The 14,544-nt window shown below is 40.6% G+C and overlaps 1 protein-coding gene across 13 annotated transcripts in view; it reads right to left on the bottom strand.

Moving 5' to 3' along the window:
* The window catches only part of ATP2B2 (ATPase plasma membrane Ca2+ transporting 2), a 368,365-nt gene extending 354,424 nt beyond the window's left edge, over positions 1-13,941 (bottom strand). For 5 of the 13 annotated variants that reach the window (XM_081847757.1, XM_081847774.1, XM_081847772.1 and 2 more), the window contains exon 1: positions 13,709-13,939. The gene's annotated coding sequence lies outside the window, so the exon portion shown is untranslated. Of the gene's footprint in view, positions 1-13,708 lie in introns of all 13 variants that reach the window. The other 8 variants (XM_081847766.1, XM_081847763.1, XM_081847761.1 and 5 more) reach the window with 3 other exon arrangements.
* Between the last annotated feature and the right edge of the window lie 603 nt (positions 13,942-14,544).

Genomic DNA, 14,544 nt, shown 5'->3' with positions numbered 1-14,544 from the left:
TCTTATTTACCATTGCATTACCAAATAAAAAGAAGCATATTGCAAATTTTTAGATATATAAATAAAACACATACCTTCTTAACTGGAGGGAGGGAAGGAAGGAAGGGGGAAAGAAAGAAAGAAAGAAAGAAAGAAAGAAAGAAGGAAGGTAGGTAGGAAAGAAAGAAAGAAAGAAAGAAAGAAAGAAAGAAAGAAAGAAAGAAAGAAAGAAAGAAAACCTTCCTTTGTGCCTCAGAGTAAGAGCGGATATTTTTCCTCCAAAAAGATATTCACTGGCTAGCTTTACATGAATTGCTATGGGCTATATTTAAACCAAACAATTTGACCAGATCAGTTCAATTATATTCCAGAGAAAATTGTGCTGGAGATCTGATAAAGAGGACCGCTATTAACGGATGCAAAAATTAGCTTGTGTGTAAGAGCGTTTTCTAAAAGTCTTATTTTGGGACCTTAATTATACTCAGTAGCTTGCTCAAAAGCACAGCTATCTCCTGGTAACTAAAAGGTTCTAGGGGTTTCTCAACCACTGATTTTGCACATCAAAAATCCAGTTTCAAGCACACATAACTCTATTTTTTCCCCCTCAAATTGAAGGATTATCTCCTTCATTCATGCCAACAGTATGAAAGCAGGCCATTTCACCAATATTCTGCCCCCAAACTTTAAAGTTCTCCATATTGCAATGTGGCTTGAGTTGTGTAAAACAAAAATAAAGAGGGCACACATTTCTATTAACAGTACCTGACAATGTTATACAAATATTTGCAAAATATAATGCTGAGTTTTTCTGGCTAGCACTGTTAAATGGCTAAAAAATATTATTTTGCAGAAGATGGGGCATTATTCAGGCTCAGCTTTGTCCCCAATCTGAGCTGCTGCATTTTAAAGAGAACTGCTTTTTTATTTATCAGTATACTTCTACATTTATACAAATCATATATAGTATAATGGATGAGTTTGCATAGTCATCTGAAATGACAAAGGAACTCATGAAAAATTACCATCAATTAGAAACAAAGGTCTTCTATGTTGTGGAATGCCAGGGTGTTCATTTGACCTTGACAAAAACAAGTAAATATATTTTTTGTTATGCCATACCTCTGATATTGATATCTGTTTATTGATAAGTATTGAGAATCCTGACACTATTTATTTATTTATTTATTTATTTATTTATTTATTTATTTATTTTTGAATTGTTTTTATTGCATTGGTTTTTAATAACTTTTTAATTCAAATAATTGAGAAAATAAAATGAGTAAATCGCAGTGAAAATAAAGAAAATAAATAATGTAGCTAATTAGGTCCCAGATTTTGGACTGCGAATGAATCATGCCCTATGTGAACAGAGAAGAAATTTTATTGACCATTATCACAGTCATATTTTTATCTAAGTACATTAAAATTGTAACATTTTAAGCATATCTATAAAATAAACTTAATCCAAATATCTATTCCATTTGAACATATTACTATAAAAAAAATGGCAATTTAAATAAATGTTATCTAAGTGTTTACTGTCGAGAGGTATTTTGTTTCCTGGCAAGAATTTAAAAGCCACTAAATGGTGTTTTGACACTTTCAAAATATAGAAGTATACATCTTCTATATTTTAAAAATAAAAAGAACAGTGAGATTGGAGTCTAATCACTAGAACAGCAAAAGAAGAATGAACTCAGCATAACAAGCTGACCTGATGCAGCTTGCATTGTGCAGACTCTAGTCAAAGCTAATCTTTTAAAGTTGCCAAAGGCAGCAATGAAATGGCCTCAGTCAGGGCTTGCCTGCTAACGGACTGAGTTGATTTCTGTCATCCGTCTCATCAAACCAACTCCATTCATTTCATAATTGAGGGTTGTTGTCAACAGAGTAACATGTCCAAACCATGCTAAATTTCAGATACTGCTAAGGTATACACATGGTTTGGTAAACATCTCACGCTATGGTGCCTAAACAGGTTTCTTTGAAAGAGATATGCACTTATGAAAATAGGAGGCACGATTCAGAAACAATTGACAAATTGCGCTGATTTGTTTAGACCCATTATGCCTTCTCCTTCTCTACTCCTAATTCTTAGCTACACTGGGAAACACTCCAGCACTCAAGCTGTGCTTATATGGTGTAAAGCCTGAAGGTACTGCAACATATAGCCTCTCAGCAACAGCCCTTTGTATGAGATCTGTAGTGAAGAACTGACAAGGCATCTTAAGCAACAAAGAGCAGCCTAGTGTTATGTGGGGGGTGGGGGTGGGGTAGGCTGTATGCTTGAGCTCTGTTCTAATTCCTGGGATTCAATTCCTGGAATAGCCAGGCTAGTTTCCTGGTGAGGCATTGAATCTCTAAGTATGGGCTATTAAGTTAACAAAGGCAGTGACTCTGTGCCAGATAACCAATGACAAACTCGCTGGTAGTTAGACAGACAAACATCAGAGTTGAGTTGTCTGAGCTAGAAGGCTGGGCAGCTGGCAGACAGATTTCTCCCAGATTTCTGCTGCAAACCAAAGCTGCAGCTATGGGGAAAACAAAAACCCTTTGGGGTGCTAATGCTGTGAACCCCTCCATCGTAGGCTCATGTTACATATATGTGCAAATAAATCATATATCAAAAAGATACCACCCTCTCCGCTGTCCCTCATTCAAACTGAAACATGCGCCTAGAACCTCTGGAATCTCACACTGCTTGGAGATTAGAATGGTGTGCAACAATATACATACTACATATAAACATGGGGTGGTAGACAATTACAGCAGATTGTAATATTAACTGTAACATATCCAGTAAAACTAGCATTACTGGTAGAGTTCCTGTGCAGTTCTAATACCAATACATGTTTCTGGAGGCAGTTAGGAGAGTGGAGTAGGGGAGGGGGGATAGGGAGAGTTGCCCCAGGCCCAAAATTGTCAGGGGCACAAAATTCTTTACACTCATCGTGATACCATAACCACACATACTAAGATGACAAGCTGTTTTATTAATACAAGTTCCGAGCACCATGAAAAGAACCTTTGAGTTCCTGGTACGGGCAGGAAACTGAAACCAAGACAGGCATCACTAGATCTATAAGGATTTCCTCATGCAAAAGGACCCATCAAAATGATCATCTTAAAAGGGGCTTTTTCTAAGGGCTCTAGACAAATAAATTTGAAATCTGTCACCACCAGGTCTCCTGTTTCCTTTAACCATTGTCTAAAACTAAAACAAAAAATGTGGATCTGTTTTGATTAAGATTGTCTGCTAGGGGAGTAGGTATTTAACCCTTCCCCCACCATCACACACACAAACTATTGGAACCAAGGAAAACCTCCATTTGGCCTGTTAGGAAAAGCTTACAGGTAAACATGCTTTACTGGTATGAGAGCTATAAGGGCAAGGGGCTACATATCAGTGGTAAGTATTTAAACTGTGGAGTACTTTGCTGCTTAGCTAATCTCCACAGGCTTTCCATTGCCAGGTTTAAACATGGCTTTATCATTCCTGCTGGGTGATGGAGCTGGTACTTTCTTTTTATTTGTGCATAATTTTACATTGCTACTGTAGTAGTGTGTCTCTCTCCATTTTCTGTTTTTAACATTTCTGCCTGTTTTTTTAAATTACTTCTGTCTTTGCCTTGGGAGGGAAGTCATGGGGAGGGGGTTAGAGAATGCAATATAAAAGTAAAATAAATAATACACAAGTAGAAAGAAAGATGGGTTCCCTAGCCTCTTTTAGCTTTGTTCCAAAATGTGGTTATCCTTTAATAAGTAAGTGGTTTTACAGGAAATATGGCTATACATTCCTCCACATGCAACACTGATGGCAAAATGTAACAGACACAATTATTTGGATAATTGAACTGCCAGGGATGTACTATGTCTGAGTTATAATTCAGAAATAAATTCAGCATCCACAGAGTAAGAATGCATTATCTAATGGTCCTTATTTCTGCTGTGAGTCAATAAAAGATTTGCCACTGTTGCTGAGGCTTTGCCAAGATTAAATTGGTTTTTGATTAAATATGAGGCAATGACACTTAAAAATCAATTAAACCAGGCATTCCTAAATTTAGGGAAAGTTTTCCTGGAGAACATAGGAAGTAGTTCAGCAGTAGTAAGAACACAGTATCTTCACAGCCCTACCCAGAGATGCCAGGAATTTTGCCTGAGACATTTTGTATTCAAAGAAAGTGTTCTGCTACTGAGCTGTTGCTCTTCCCCATCATATATGTATGTACCAAATCTATTATCTCACATCCTCCTTTTGTCTTTGCCTGACCCATCAAGCTATCCTGTAGCACCTCCCTCTAATACCTTCCATCTCTATCCATCTACAGAATTCCTTCCTGTAACAAAACCTTTTCTTGCTAGCTTTAGTATTTGTACACCTAAAACCCAAATAAATGACAACTTAAAGGTAAAGGGACCCCTGACCATTAGGTCCAGTCGTGGCCGACTCTGGGGTTGTGGCACTCATATCACTTTATTGGCCGAGGGAGCCGGCGTACAGCTTCCGGGTCATGTGGCCAGCATGACTAAGCTGCTTCTGGGGAACCAGAGCAGTGCACAGAAACGCGGTTTACCTTTTCGCCGGAGCGGTACCTATTTATCTACTTGCACTTTGACGAGCTTTCGAACTGCTAGGTTGGCAGGAGCAGGGACCGAGCAATGGGAGCTCACCCCGTTGTGCATATTCGAACCGCGACCTTCTGATCGGCAAGCCCTAGGCTCTGTGGTTTAACCTGCAGCGCCACCCATGTCCCATATAATGACAACTTATCTGACCATTAACAGTTGATTTACCTAAGCAAAACATACTGGAACAGGGTTCAGAAACCTCCAATGAGCTTAAATTTTATTTTCTGAAGTAATATTGGGAAATGATTTATGTGAAACTTTAAAAGATGCTTAGGGTTTACATTTCCCAAAAAAACCCAACAAGAGGCCTTTCCACTAGGTACAATAAATGTGACATTCGCCCCCAAATGCTATGTCTCTTCCTCTGTGCAACTACAGCACAAAGATGGAAAGAGAAAGAAATCCCAACAAAATAACAGTGGCAAAATAAGCTGATAGAGTACGCACAGTTAGCTACGATGACGGTAAAGATAAGAAATCAAGATGAGACATGAATAAGGGAGGAATGGGAACACTTTGGAGAGTATCTAAAAAGGTATAATAGTAAAATAAACTGTTTGATAGACTTGTAAGCAGCAGTTTACAACAACTAAGATTTTATGTAGAATGAAACTGGGTGGAATAAACTGATATGCAGCCTAATAAAGATCAACTAGGATGTCATGGAGGGATGGACTGGGAATCTTGATATAGGAGATGATTAAAAGAAAATGTAAGATGTTTATATCCAACTCTGGAAAATGTGTGTGTGTGTGTGTAAAGTACAGGATGCACCTTGATTTTTGCTATGTGAAAACCACATTTAGTGGCAATTTAATTTAACTATATTGCTTTTGATTAATTTCAAAGCTTGATAATCATCTTTCTATTAAATACTCTAGGTGACATGCAAGACCAGTCTAAAAATCTAAACATTTTTTTAAATGAAGGGAAAATACAATAAGGCCAGCAAATAGCAAAAGTTTACCCTCACACCCAGGACTCTTAAAATACTTGCAGAAATATTTATATTTTCCATTTATTGTATTTTTATACCACTCTTCTTCCAATTAGGGAGCTCAGAACAGCATACAATATCATTAGAATCATCAACACAAAAGAGGTCCCAACACCATCAAAAGCCATCTGAAAGTGAACAAGGTGATTTGGTGACTCCCCTAGAGAAAGAGTGATACAACTGTGGCAGCATGAATGAAAAAGAACTGCTCTGGGCATTTTCCTGCAATTCCTCATGTCCTTAGTGATTTCTACCCAAAGCACTGCTTTGAACAAGTATCTTCACACAAATGTTTGGTTGGGGTTTTTTGTTTTTTTGTTTTGTTTTGTTTTGCAAATCATAGTGTGCAAGTCTTACTTGCAATACACATTTTACTGCTCACATTTTTCTGCTAACACTACCTCTTAACAGCATAAGGAAGAATAACCAATGTAAAAGCTCTTCCACTTTGTACTGGTGGGCATTGCCATTCAAATGTGCATGTGTCATGTCATGTGATCATTGATGCAGGGCAGAGCTTACCTGGGCACCCCTGTTTTATTGTCATACTGCCTTATATTCCCCTGGAACATAACAAATTTCAAAAAATCCTGCAGCAACAAAGCCAGAAAATTTCTGAAATCGAAATGAAAATATTGAACCAACTACTGTACAATTTTTTAAAAAAAACATTAAATGTGAACATATTTTAAAAGTGCTGTTTAAACTGAGAGCAAGTTCCATCACAAGAGTCGAGGGAGAACAGCAAAGGAACAGTCCTTCTCTGGAAATGCTTTATGATCATTTCAGCTTGGGAGCAATAAATGTTAACAGTGAACATTCAAGGGAAATATATGAGGTGAACATTACAGGTTCAGGCAAAAATCAACAGGATACTATTTCTTCTACGGGAAATAAGAAACGCTGACAAATCCACTAACTAGGTGCCCTCAAAATCATTTTCTGCTATCTGCATCACTGGATTCATTTTTTAAAATACCTTTTGAGAACTCCATCAATGGAGAAAAACCAGAGATGCCAAAGCTGTGACCCTCCAGTTTTGTTTTGCATCAGCACCAGCCAGAAGGGCAAAGGATCATGGATGATGAGAGCTGCAGTCAAACAGCAGCAAGAAAGCCACAGGTTCCCCATCCTTCTTTTTTACCCTCACATACAACCCTAATGATTAGAATGTTGCTCCACCAAGTTAGGGATGCTATATAAATGTGAAAGCAGGATTCTTTACTTATGCCTACTTGGATAGGAAGTCACATGCATAAACAGATCCTGCAGTGCAGATCACATAAGGCTATATCCAACAAAATATTCTGCTCATGCAAGGGCATACGCTTGGGCAATGGAACTTCCTTATTCTCTGAAGCCCCAAAAATCTGCTCCAGAGGGCTGGGGAAAACCCCAAAACAGGGAGTGTGTGGCAGGGATAAGACAGGGGGTCCCACTGTGCATGTGAAAGTTCTTGTACAAACAGAACAACCCATTCAATCTCTATTCAACAGCTTGGATTGCACAATCTTAAGAGTTTATTCTGCATTCAACTGCACTAACTAAGCAGCATCCTGTATCACGGTACGAGAGCCCTAATACAAGAGCTAGCCACAATACTATCAATACCATTTCCCAGTGCTACATAATTTATATTTAATACCAGTGGCAAAGCCAAAAAACCAACAACATTATGTTATTAACGCACATTTTAGGAACAGTGCTATGTAGGGTTGAACATAGTTGATTAATGGGGAATTTTCATGAAAGAAGCCATGGTTTGGAATTCTTGCAAAGTAGTCTAGAGTTCCTGCATGCTGCCACTGTTATTCCAATGAAACAGTAGTGAAGATGAACTGCAGGAGCATAACCATCTAGAAGGGGTGAAGCTTGGGAGTTTTTAATTTACATTTACCTTTATTATGACTGCCAACAATAGCAGTAAGGGGGGGGGATACTATTTTTTGCAGCTGATGGTATATATAAAATGTAATTACATTGCTGGAATGTGTAACAATTGCCCTGTGTCATCTTCATCAAAGGATGGATGCAAGAGAGCTCAGAGGTGTTCCTAGGTATGTACTTCTGTCAGAAAAACCAGGCACCACCTCCAAGGCTGTCTCCAGCACCACCTCAGAACCCATTAGCAGAGACCTCACAGGCAGGATGCCTGGACCCCACCCAGCCATAACTTCCATCTCCATCTCATTAGACTTAATCAACTGGACAGGGAACTCGGGTTGCAAAACCTCAGACTACACTGCTATACTTTTAAGACTAAGATTCCTCAGAGAGGAGGCAGAGACTAAGATGAGGGAGAAGGGCAGATAACAGGGAAGTAGGAGTTCAGTCTGGCTCTGTAACTTGTGAGCTGCCCACAGGTTCTGTGGTTTTCCTCCCCATTTATATCTCACAACCTTTCATAGAAGGCCTCCCAAATTATGGGATGGGCTGTATTTTTATCACTTGATGAACTGCAATTGCCTGCCTAATTATGGGCCAGGTGAGCTCTCAAGGGTTCTGACCTGCTAAGACTGGTCACCCCAGTCCCTTGAAATGGGGCAGCTAAAACAGAAATGAATCAATAAAATATTTGCAGCACTGTGGAGATGAGCACCCCAAACTCACTGAAGTATTGCTTCATGTGACATACTGCACAACATAGATACAATGGCAAGGCTTGTTCTGCTTCTTATAATTTGAAATCCCAATATAAGGTTGTGGCAATGAAGCTTGCTGTATAAAAGCTAATATGACTTTAGAATGCTATGTAAATTATCCATCTGCAGACTTGGCCCCCTATCCATTCATTTTCTGTCCAAATATGTGCCATGCTGTTGCACTGTGCAGCTCCGGTACACTTTTTTAATGGCAGCTAATGACAGTAGTAGCAGAGTTAAGTGACACTGTGCCAGTCAACTGAAATATATATGCAACTGCACATATGATGCTTCAGCAATGCAATGTCATTATGATATCTGAACATTTCTCAGCACTACAGAATAGAGTATTATCACTTATTGTTCATAACACCTTTAATGTGCAAAATGCTTTGCCATTTTTATTTTTCATCGAACTCTGTTGGGATTATGAGTTGGTGCTATAATTAAAAGGCATATGAATCATGCTGAGAATGAGATTCATTGCAAAATAACACCTTATTTGCAGTGAGTGAATTATGAATGTGAAATAGTCTTTGCCTTCAAATAACATATTAACATTCTGAATATCAGCTCCAGAAGAAACAACCACTTTGTATCAATGCATAATAATATCAATCATAATTTCAAAGCTATGTGAATTAAATGGAAGTAAGCCTTTAAAGTTTTAATGAACTATGTTTTAATGGCCATTAAAGCACAATATACAAAAAAAGCCTTTTTATCATTAATCGTTAGCAAAGATTCGATTCCAGTAAACACTTACAAAGCTACAGTCAGTTAAGCAGTCTCATTTGAAGGTATCCATGTTCAATATGGAGCCAACCTAAGTTCTAGTTCTTGCCAATAACAAGGGTTGTATTTAACATATCACTAACTCCGGGTCCCATTAGCACAAGGAATACGGCTAGCACAGCGAGACTTTCCTCCCTCTCATCCCCTCCCACATGTTCCCTAAATCTGTTCTTGGGATTCCCCCAAACCTCCACAGCAGATTTTGGGAGAGTACAGGGGGAAGGAGATGCAGGAGGGGAACCTTATTACACTAGTGGTGATCCTTGTGCTTAACAGGAAAAGTGTGGTGAATACCAGCGCAACTCTTGCATAAATTCAGAGAGGAAACGATTTAAAAATGAACAAATTTCAAAGTTCTCCTCTGATTAATTGCAGTGGTGAATATTCTCCTGTTTTCAATTATTCCACACCATCATTTCCCACCTAAAGATTTCTGCAATCTAGTCCAATCTTTTTAGGTAGCAGTCACATTTGAAAGAAATCTAACATGTAGCAGTAAGTTTTGGCAGTGTTTGACAGCTGGCCTACAGTCACAGTTAACATTTGTCAGTATCTAATGTGTAGTTGCCAAGATTTTACACTATCTGACATATGACATGCAGTAGAAATCAATATGTGAGAGTATATGATAGATGACTTGCAAAATAATTTAGTAAATTTTCTATATGACATTTACTCATTGAACTAATCAAAACAGGCAGATTTTGAACATTGGTGTCATTTTTTTTTTATTCTGAAATTCAGGAATTGAATGTTGATGTCAACTTACAAAATCTAAATTTCAAATTTTGAAAATTCACCATAATTTGAAATGGACAGATATTTGGTGACAGTATAGATGGACTGGCTAACCATGTAACAGGATTTTCTACCATGTAAATGCTTGGTTATTGGTACTAAGATAAAGGTTAGGTGATTATTGTTATTTTTCTGCAATGCATTCTAAATTTTGGTAAAGTTTATATGGTCTGTATTAGTGATCCATGAATAACAACACTGAAGATATTCCTCCAGCCTACAGAATTTCATGACTGGAAAGAAGAACATTTTAAGCAATCTTCCCTTTTTTTCCCATTCTTTTCAAATTTCACAATATCATATTTTGTGTATCTTTACACACACACACCCCATTTGTGAGATATTCTGGTTTTGTTACCTTTTATTTCTGTGTTAGCATATTTGGATACTAAATAACTAAACAATTGTGCACATGTAACAACTTCTGAGAGCACAACAGAACTTCCCCTTTCTCTCTTAGTCCACTCCTCTTCACAAACATACACAAATGCAATTATTTCATTGGATACAACCCTATATTGTGATCTATGAAGTTCCATTAGTGATTCTGTTTTATAATAAGGGCACATAAATCAGTTATTAATCTTGATTTTAATATGTAATGGAATTTGCAGGGGAGGGGTTCTCTTCTTCCTCTTGTTGGAGTAGTGAGCACATGTGCATAGAAGAGGCACGACTGATAAAAAACAATGCCACATCCAGTTGTGCATAAGAAAGAAAACTATAAATATTGCATAAAGGAATTAGAATATGATACATACAACATTATCAGTGGACTTTTAAGACCATAGCCTTCCATTAACAGCAAAATTGAAAGTAGTGACAAAATGTATGTAATACCTTTACATCATAGCAAGAGATGAACACAACTAGTCAGAAACAATAGAAACCACAAAATAGTTCAAAATTATTAATTGTTGCCCATACTGCTATAAATACAGTTAGGAAATGTGCACACTCCTCCATATATCTGAAGTTGTAAGTTGATTGTCTATGTTCAGCCCTTGTTTCAGCTCAGTGAAAGAGGGGCCAACTATCTCTAGACATCATTTTCTCCCTAGGCAGGATGGAGCAGGGAAGGGAGGGGACATAGCTCAGTAGCAGAGAATCTACTTTGCAAGTAGGTCACAGATTCAATTCCTGGCATCTCCAGGTAGGACTAGGAAAGACACCCCAGCTGAAATCCAGGAGCTAGTTGAGATTCCTGCATTGCAGTGGGTTGGACGAGATGATCGTCAGGGTCCTTCCCTTTCAACTCTACAATTCTATGATCCTATGTAACTGTAGACAATACTGAACTAGATGGACCATTGGTCTGATATAGTATAAGGCAGCTTCCTATGTTCCTGTCACCATCTTAAGGGCCATCCTTTCTTCAAAAGGACTAGTCATTGTGTAGCTAGAGGGGAAAGGGAACTGGTAGTGCTTCTACACATAGATACCACATTCTTCCAATGGAGCCTAGAGAAGTTAGGCCAGGTTTTGTATAAAAGTACACATTTCCACAGATTATTCTTGAATGAAAAATGAAGCTCAGGTTAGTGAGTGTTAGTTCCAGCAAGATATTTTACTAGAATTCAAAAATAATGGATAGCATAGATGTAGTCCTTTATAAACTGCATGTAAAGAGTAATTCATACAGGGCTTTAAAATAAAACTTTTAAGTATTGATATAGAATACAGTATATTTATATATTGAAAACCAAATACTGCATTAAGGAGGTAAAGGTAAGGTAAAGGTACCCCTGCCCGTATGGGCCAGTCTTGACAGACTCTAGGGTTGTGCGCTCATCTCACTCTAGAGGCCGGGAGCCGGCACCGTCCGCAGATGCTTCCGGGTCACATGGCCAGTGTGACATCGCTGCTCTGGCGAGCCTGCACCAGCGCAGCACACGGAACCCCGTTTACCTTCCTGCTATAAAGCGGTACCTATTTATCTACTTGCACTTTAAGCGTGCTTTCGAACTGCTAGGTGGGCAGGAGCTGGGACCGAACTACTGGAGCTCACCCCGCCGCGGGGATTCGAACCACCGACCATACGATCGGCAAGTCCTAGGCACTGTGGTTTTACCCACAGCGCCACCCGCATCCCTGCATTAAGGAGGGGAATTCCTAAATGCAATCCACTCATTTCTCAAAATGAGAATATACATTATATGCATATAATTGGGGGTGGGGGACAACAGTTCCAGTTCTGCAACTACTAATTAAAAAGTACGCTTTTATTACAATTTTTCTATACAAGGCAAGTATTATCACAGTTCTTTCCAAAGTGCAATATCCATTAAAAAACATTCCTTTATTGACAGAGCAGTATTTTGAACACAGAGTCACAGAGAATAAGATGTGCCACTGGAAAAGGTGAGAAAATGTGTGGATTTCCAATTTTGTTACTGGTTTGTAAATGCAAGACAATACTGTTCCATACAAATTGCTTACAAAACCATTCCCACATCCTCCAAGTAATTCAAATTAATTTTATCCTCACAACAGCCCTGTGAGATAGATGAGAGAAAGAGAGAGGTCACTTGAAGAGTTTTCTGGCTGGATAGAGAGATTTGAAATGAGCTCACCCTGGTCCACTGTACCACACTGAAAGGAAAGGAAGTGAACTAAGCTGTAATGCAATACACTGTTTTGATGCCTCATAGGCCACTTTTACATTCTTCGTTTATTGCATACAGTTGCACTGAGAAACAGGGAACAGAACATTATGTTTCCATGACAAAGTTTTACTTTGTTCTTGACCTTGCGAGCAAGAGATAGTCCCAGCCTGCAATAACTGTGCGCTTGCTTCTCTTACTCCCATTGAAGAACGGCAGTCTGTAAAACTCTTAACGATTCTTTAAAAATATTTCTAAATTGTTTTGCTCTAATGCCTCTTGATCAGCTACTAAGGTTAAGCTCCTGAAATGCCTTTATTTGCCAGGCTCACAAATTGCCTTAAAGTAACAACAATCCATTCAAAAACCGGGCCGGGGAGATGTTGCCATCTGGAAATTCCCTTCCCTAGAAGAACCCTGCCATTATCAACCCAGTTGGTGCTTATAAAATTAAGGGCAGCCTTGAATTAGCTACAGCTCTGCTGGTGTATCCATCCAAAGGCATTTTCTCAAGGGGAATTGCATCCTTGCCCTTCCAGAGTTTCCACAGCGGAATATTGTTCCAGTCGCCCAATGACATGAAAGGTCCCTTACCATTTCTCCTTGTGCAACATGTTCTGAGGCGCTTGGCTTTTTCCTTTAAACACACACACACACACACACACACACACACACACACACACACACATTTGTTGCATAAATTTAACCACATCGCCCCACGTCCACCCTTCAGTCCTATTCCTGCTTATTCAGAAGCAAGCCCCACTGGTTTCTGAGGACCCCCAGCCCCAGGTCAGCATCCTGAGGAGGACAGCCTGGGTCTCCCAGCAGAGCTCGGGACGTGCTGGCTGCAGGCTGGTCCAGAGCGCCCTTTCCAGGCATCTTCGCCTCCCCGGACCAAGTCCCGGGTCCTTCCCCTGTGCCTTTCACTTGGCCGGGCCACCCCGCCAAAGTCGCACTGCGAATCCCGGTTCCGCCGCCTGAAAAGCCCACCTAGCAGCTCAAGGTCACCTTACGACAAAGCCCGGCCGGAGCACCTTTCGGGGCTTGGGGGGGGGGCGGAAAAAACCTGCGGCAAAAAGAAGGCGCCACCCAGAAGCACCTGCAACAGGAGGATAGGAGGCTAGAGAAAGAGGTCCCGTTGGAGAACAACACGCAAACATAATGAAAGCACACACACACCATTAAAAGAAAGAAAGAAAAGAGTGCTTCACAGCGTGACGAACAGACAGAGGCAGCGCGGGAAGTTCCCTTCGTCTTACCTGAGGTGGCGACTGAGGAGAGAAAGCGCGCCTCAGAAGTCAAGCCGCCGCCGCCGCCGCTGGCGCTGACTAGCTGAGGCGGGAGGGCGCGCGGATGCTTGCTGCTGCAGCAGCAGCTGTTGCTAAGTCACCTCAGAGAGGATAAAAGGGAGCCGCTCTTTTCCTCACAGGCAGCGGCAGCGCGCGGGGATTCCACCAACCGCGCGCGCGGCGCTTTTGCTGCTGCTCCAAGCTCTCCCCCTGCTGCCGCGCTCGTCTTCCTGCGCTCTGGCATCCCCTCCGCCAGTCTTGGGCTGTGTGGAAAAGCCGGGACGGAGGGAGGGAGGGAGGGCGCGCGGGGGAGGGGAAAGGGAACCCTGCCGCGAAACGAGCGGGCTCGCGCTCTCCTCGGGGGAAACGCCGAGGCAGCCTCCCCCTTCCCTCCTGAGGGGGGAAGAGGCGCAGGTGGTTGGGGAAACAGAAGCAGCAAGCGAGGGCTGGTCGGAGTTTAGCACCCAGCACCCAATCCCAAGGCTTCGAAGTAGCAACGAGGGTTCCTCTGAGCATGTACAGAGAGAGCGCTATCCCCTCATGTTACACCTGTGACTGGGAGAAGCTTTTAGGCAGTTCTCAGGGTACATATTAGGCCCTAGCATCCCATTGCTCTAAACGTGGTGTTTGAAGCAAGACCTAGCAATATTGCATGTCCAGGAGAAATGTCACTACTATTTGGACGCAGTAAGGCAGGTCATACATTGCTGTAACATTATTCCTAAGATTTATTTAGGAGCAGGCATTTCTCTTGATACAGAACCACAAGCATCTATCCATGTAACTCAAGTCAGATAAAAGGGGAA

This window comes from Podarcis erhardii, assembly GCF_964252035.2.
Source record: "Podarcis erhardii genome assembly, chromosome: 2".
Lineage (NCBI taxonomy): Eukaryota > Metazoa > Chordata > Lepidosauria > Squamata > Lacertidae > Podarcis > Podarcis erhardii.
This window is presented reverse-complemented; position numbering and strand designations above follow the sequence as displayed.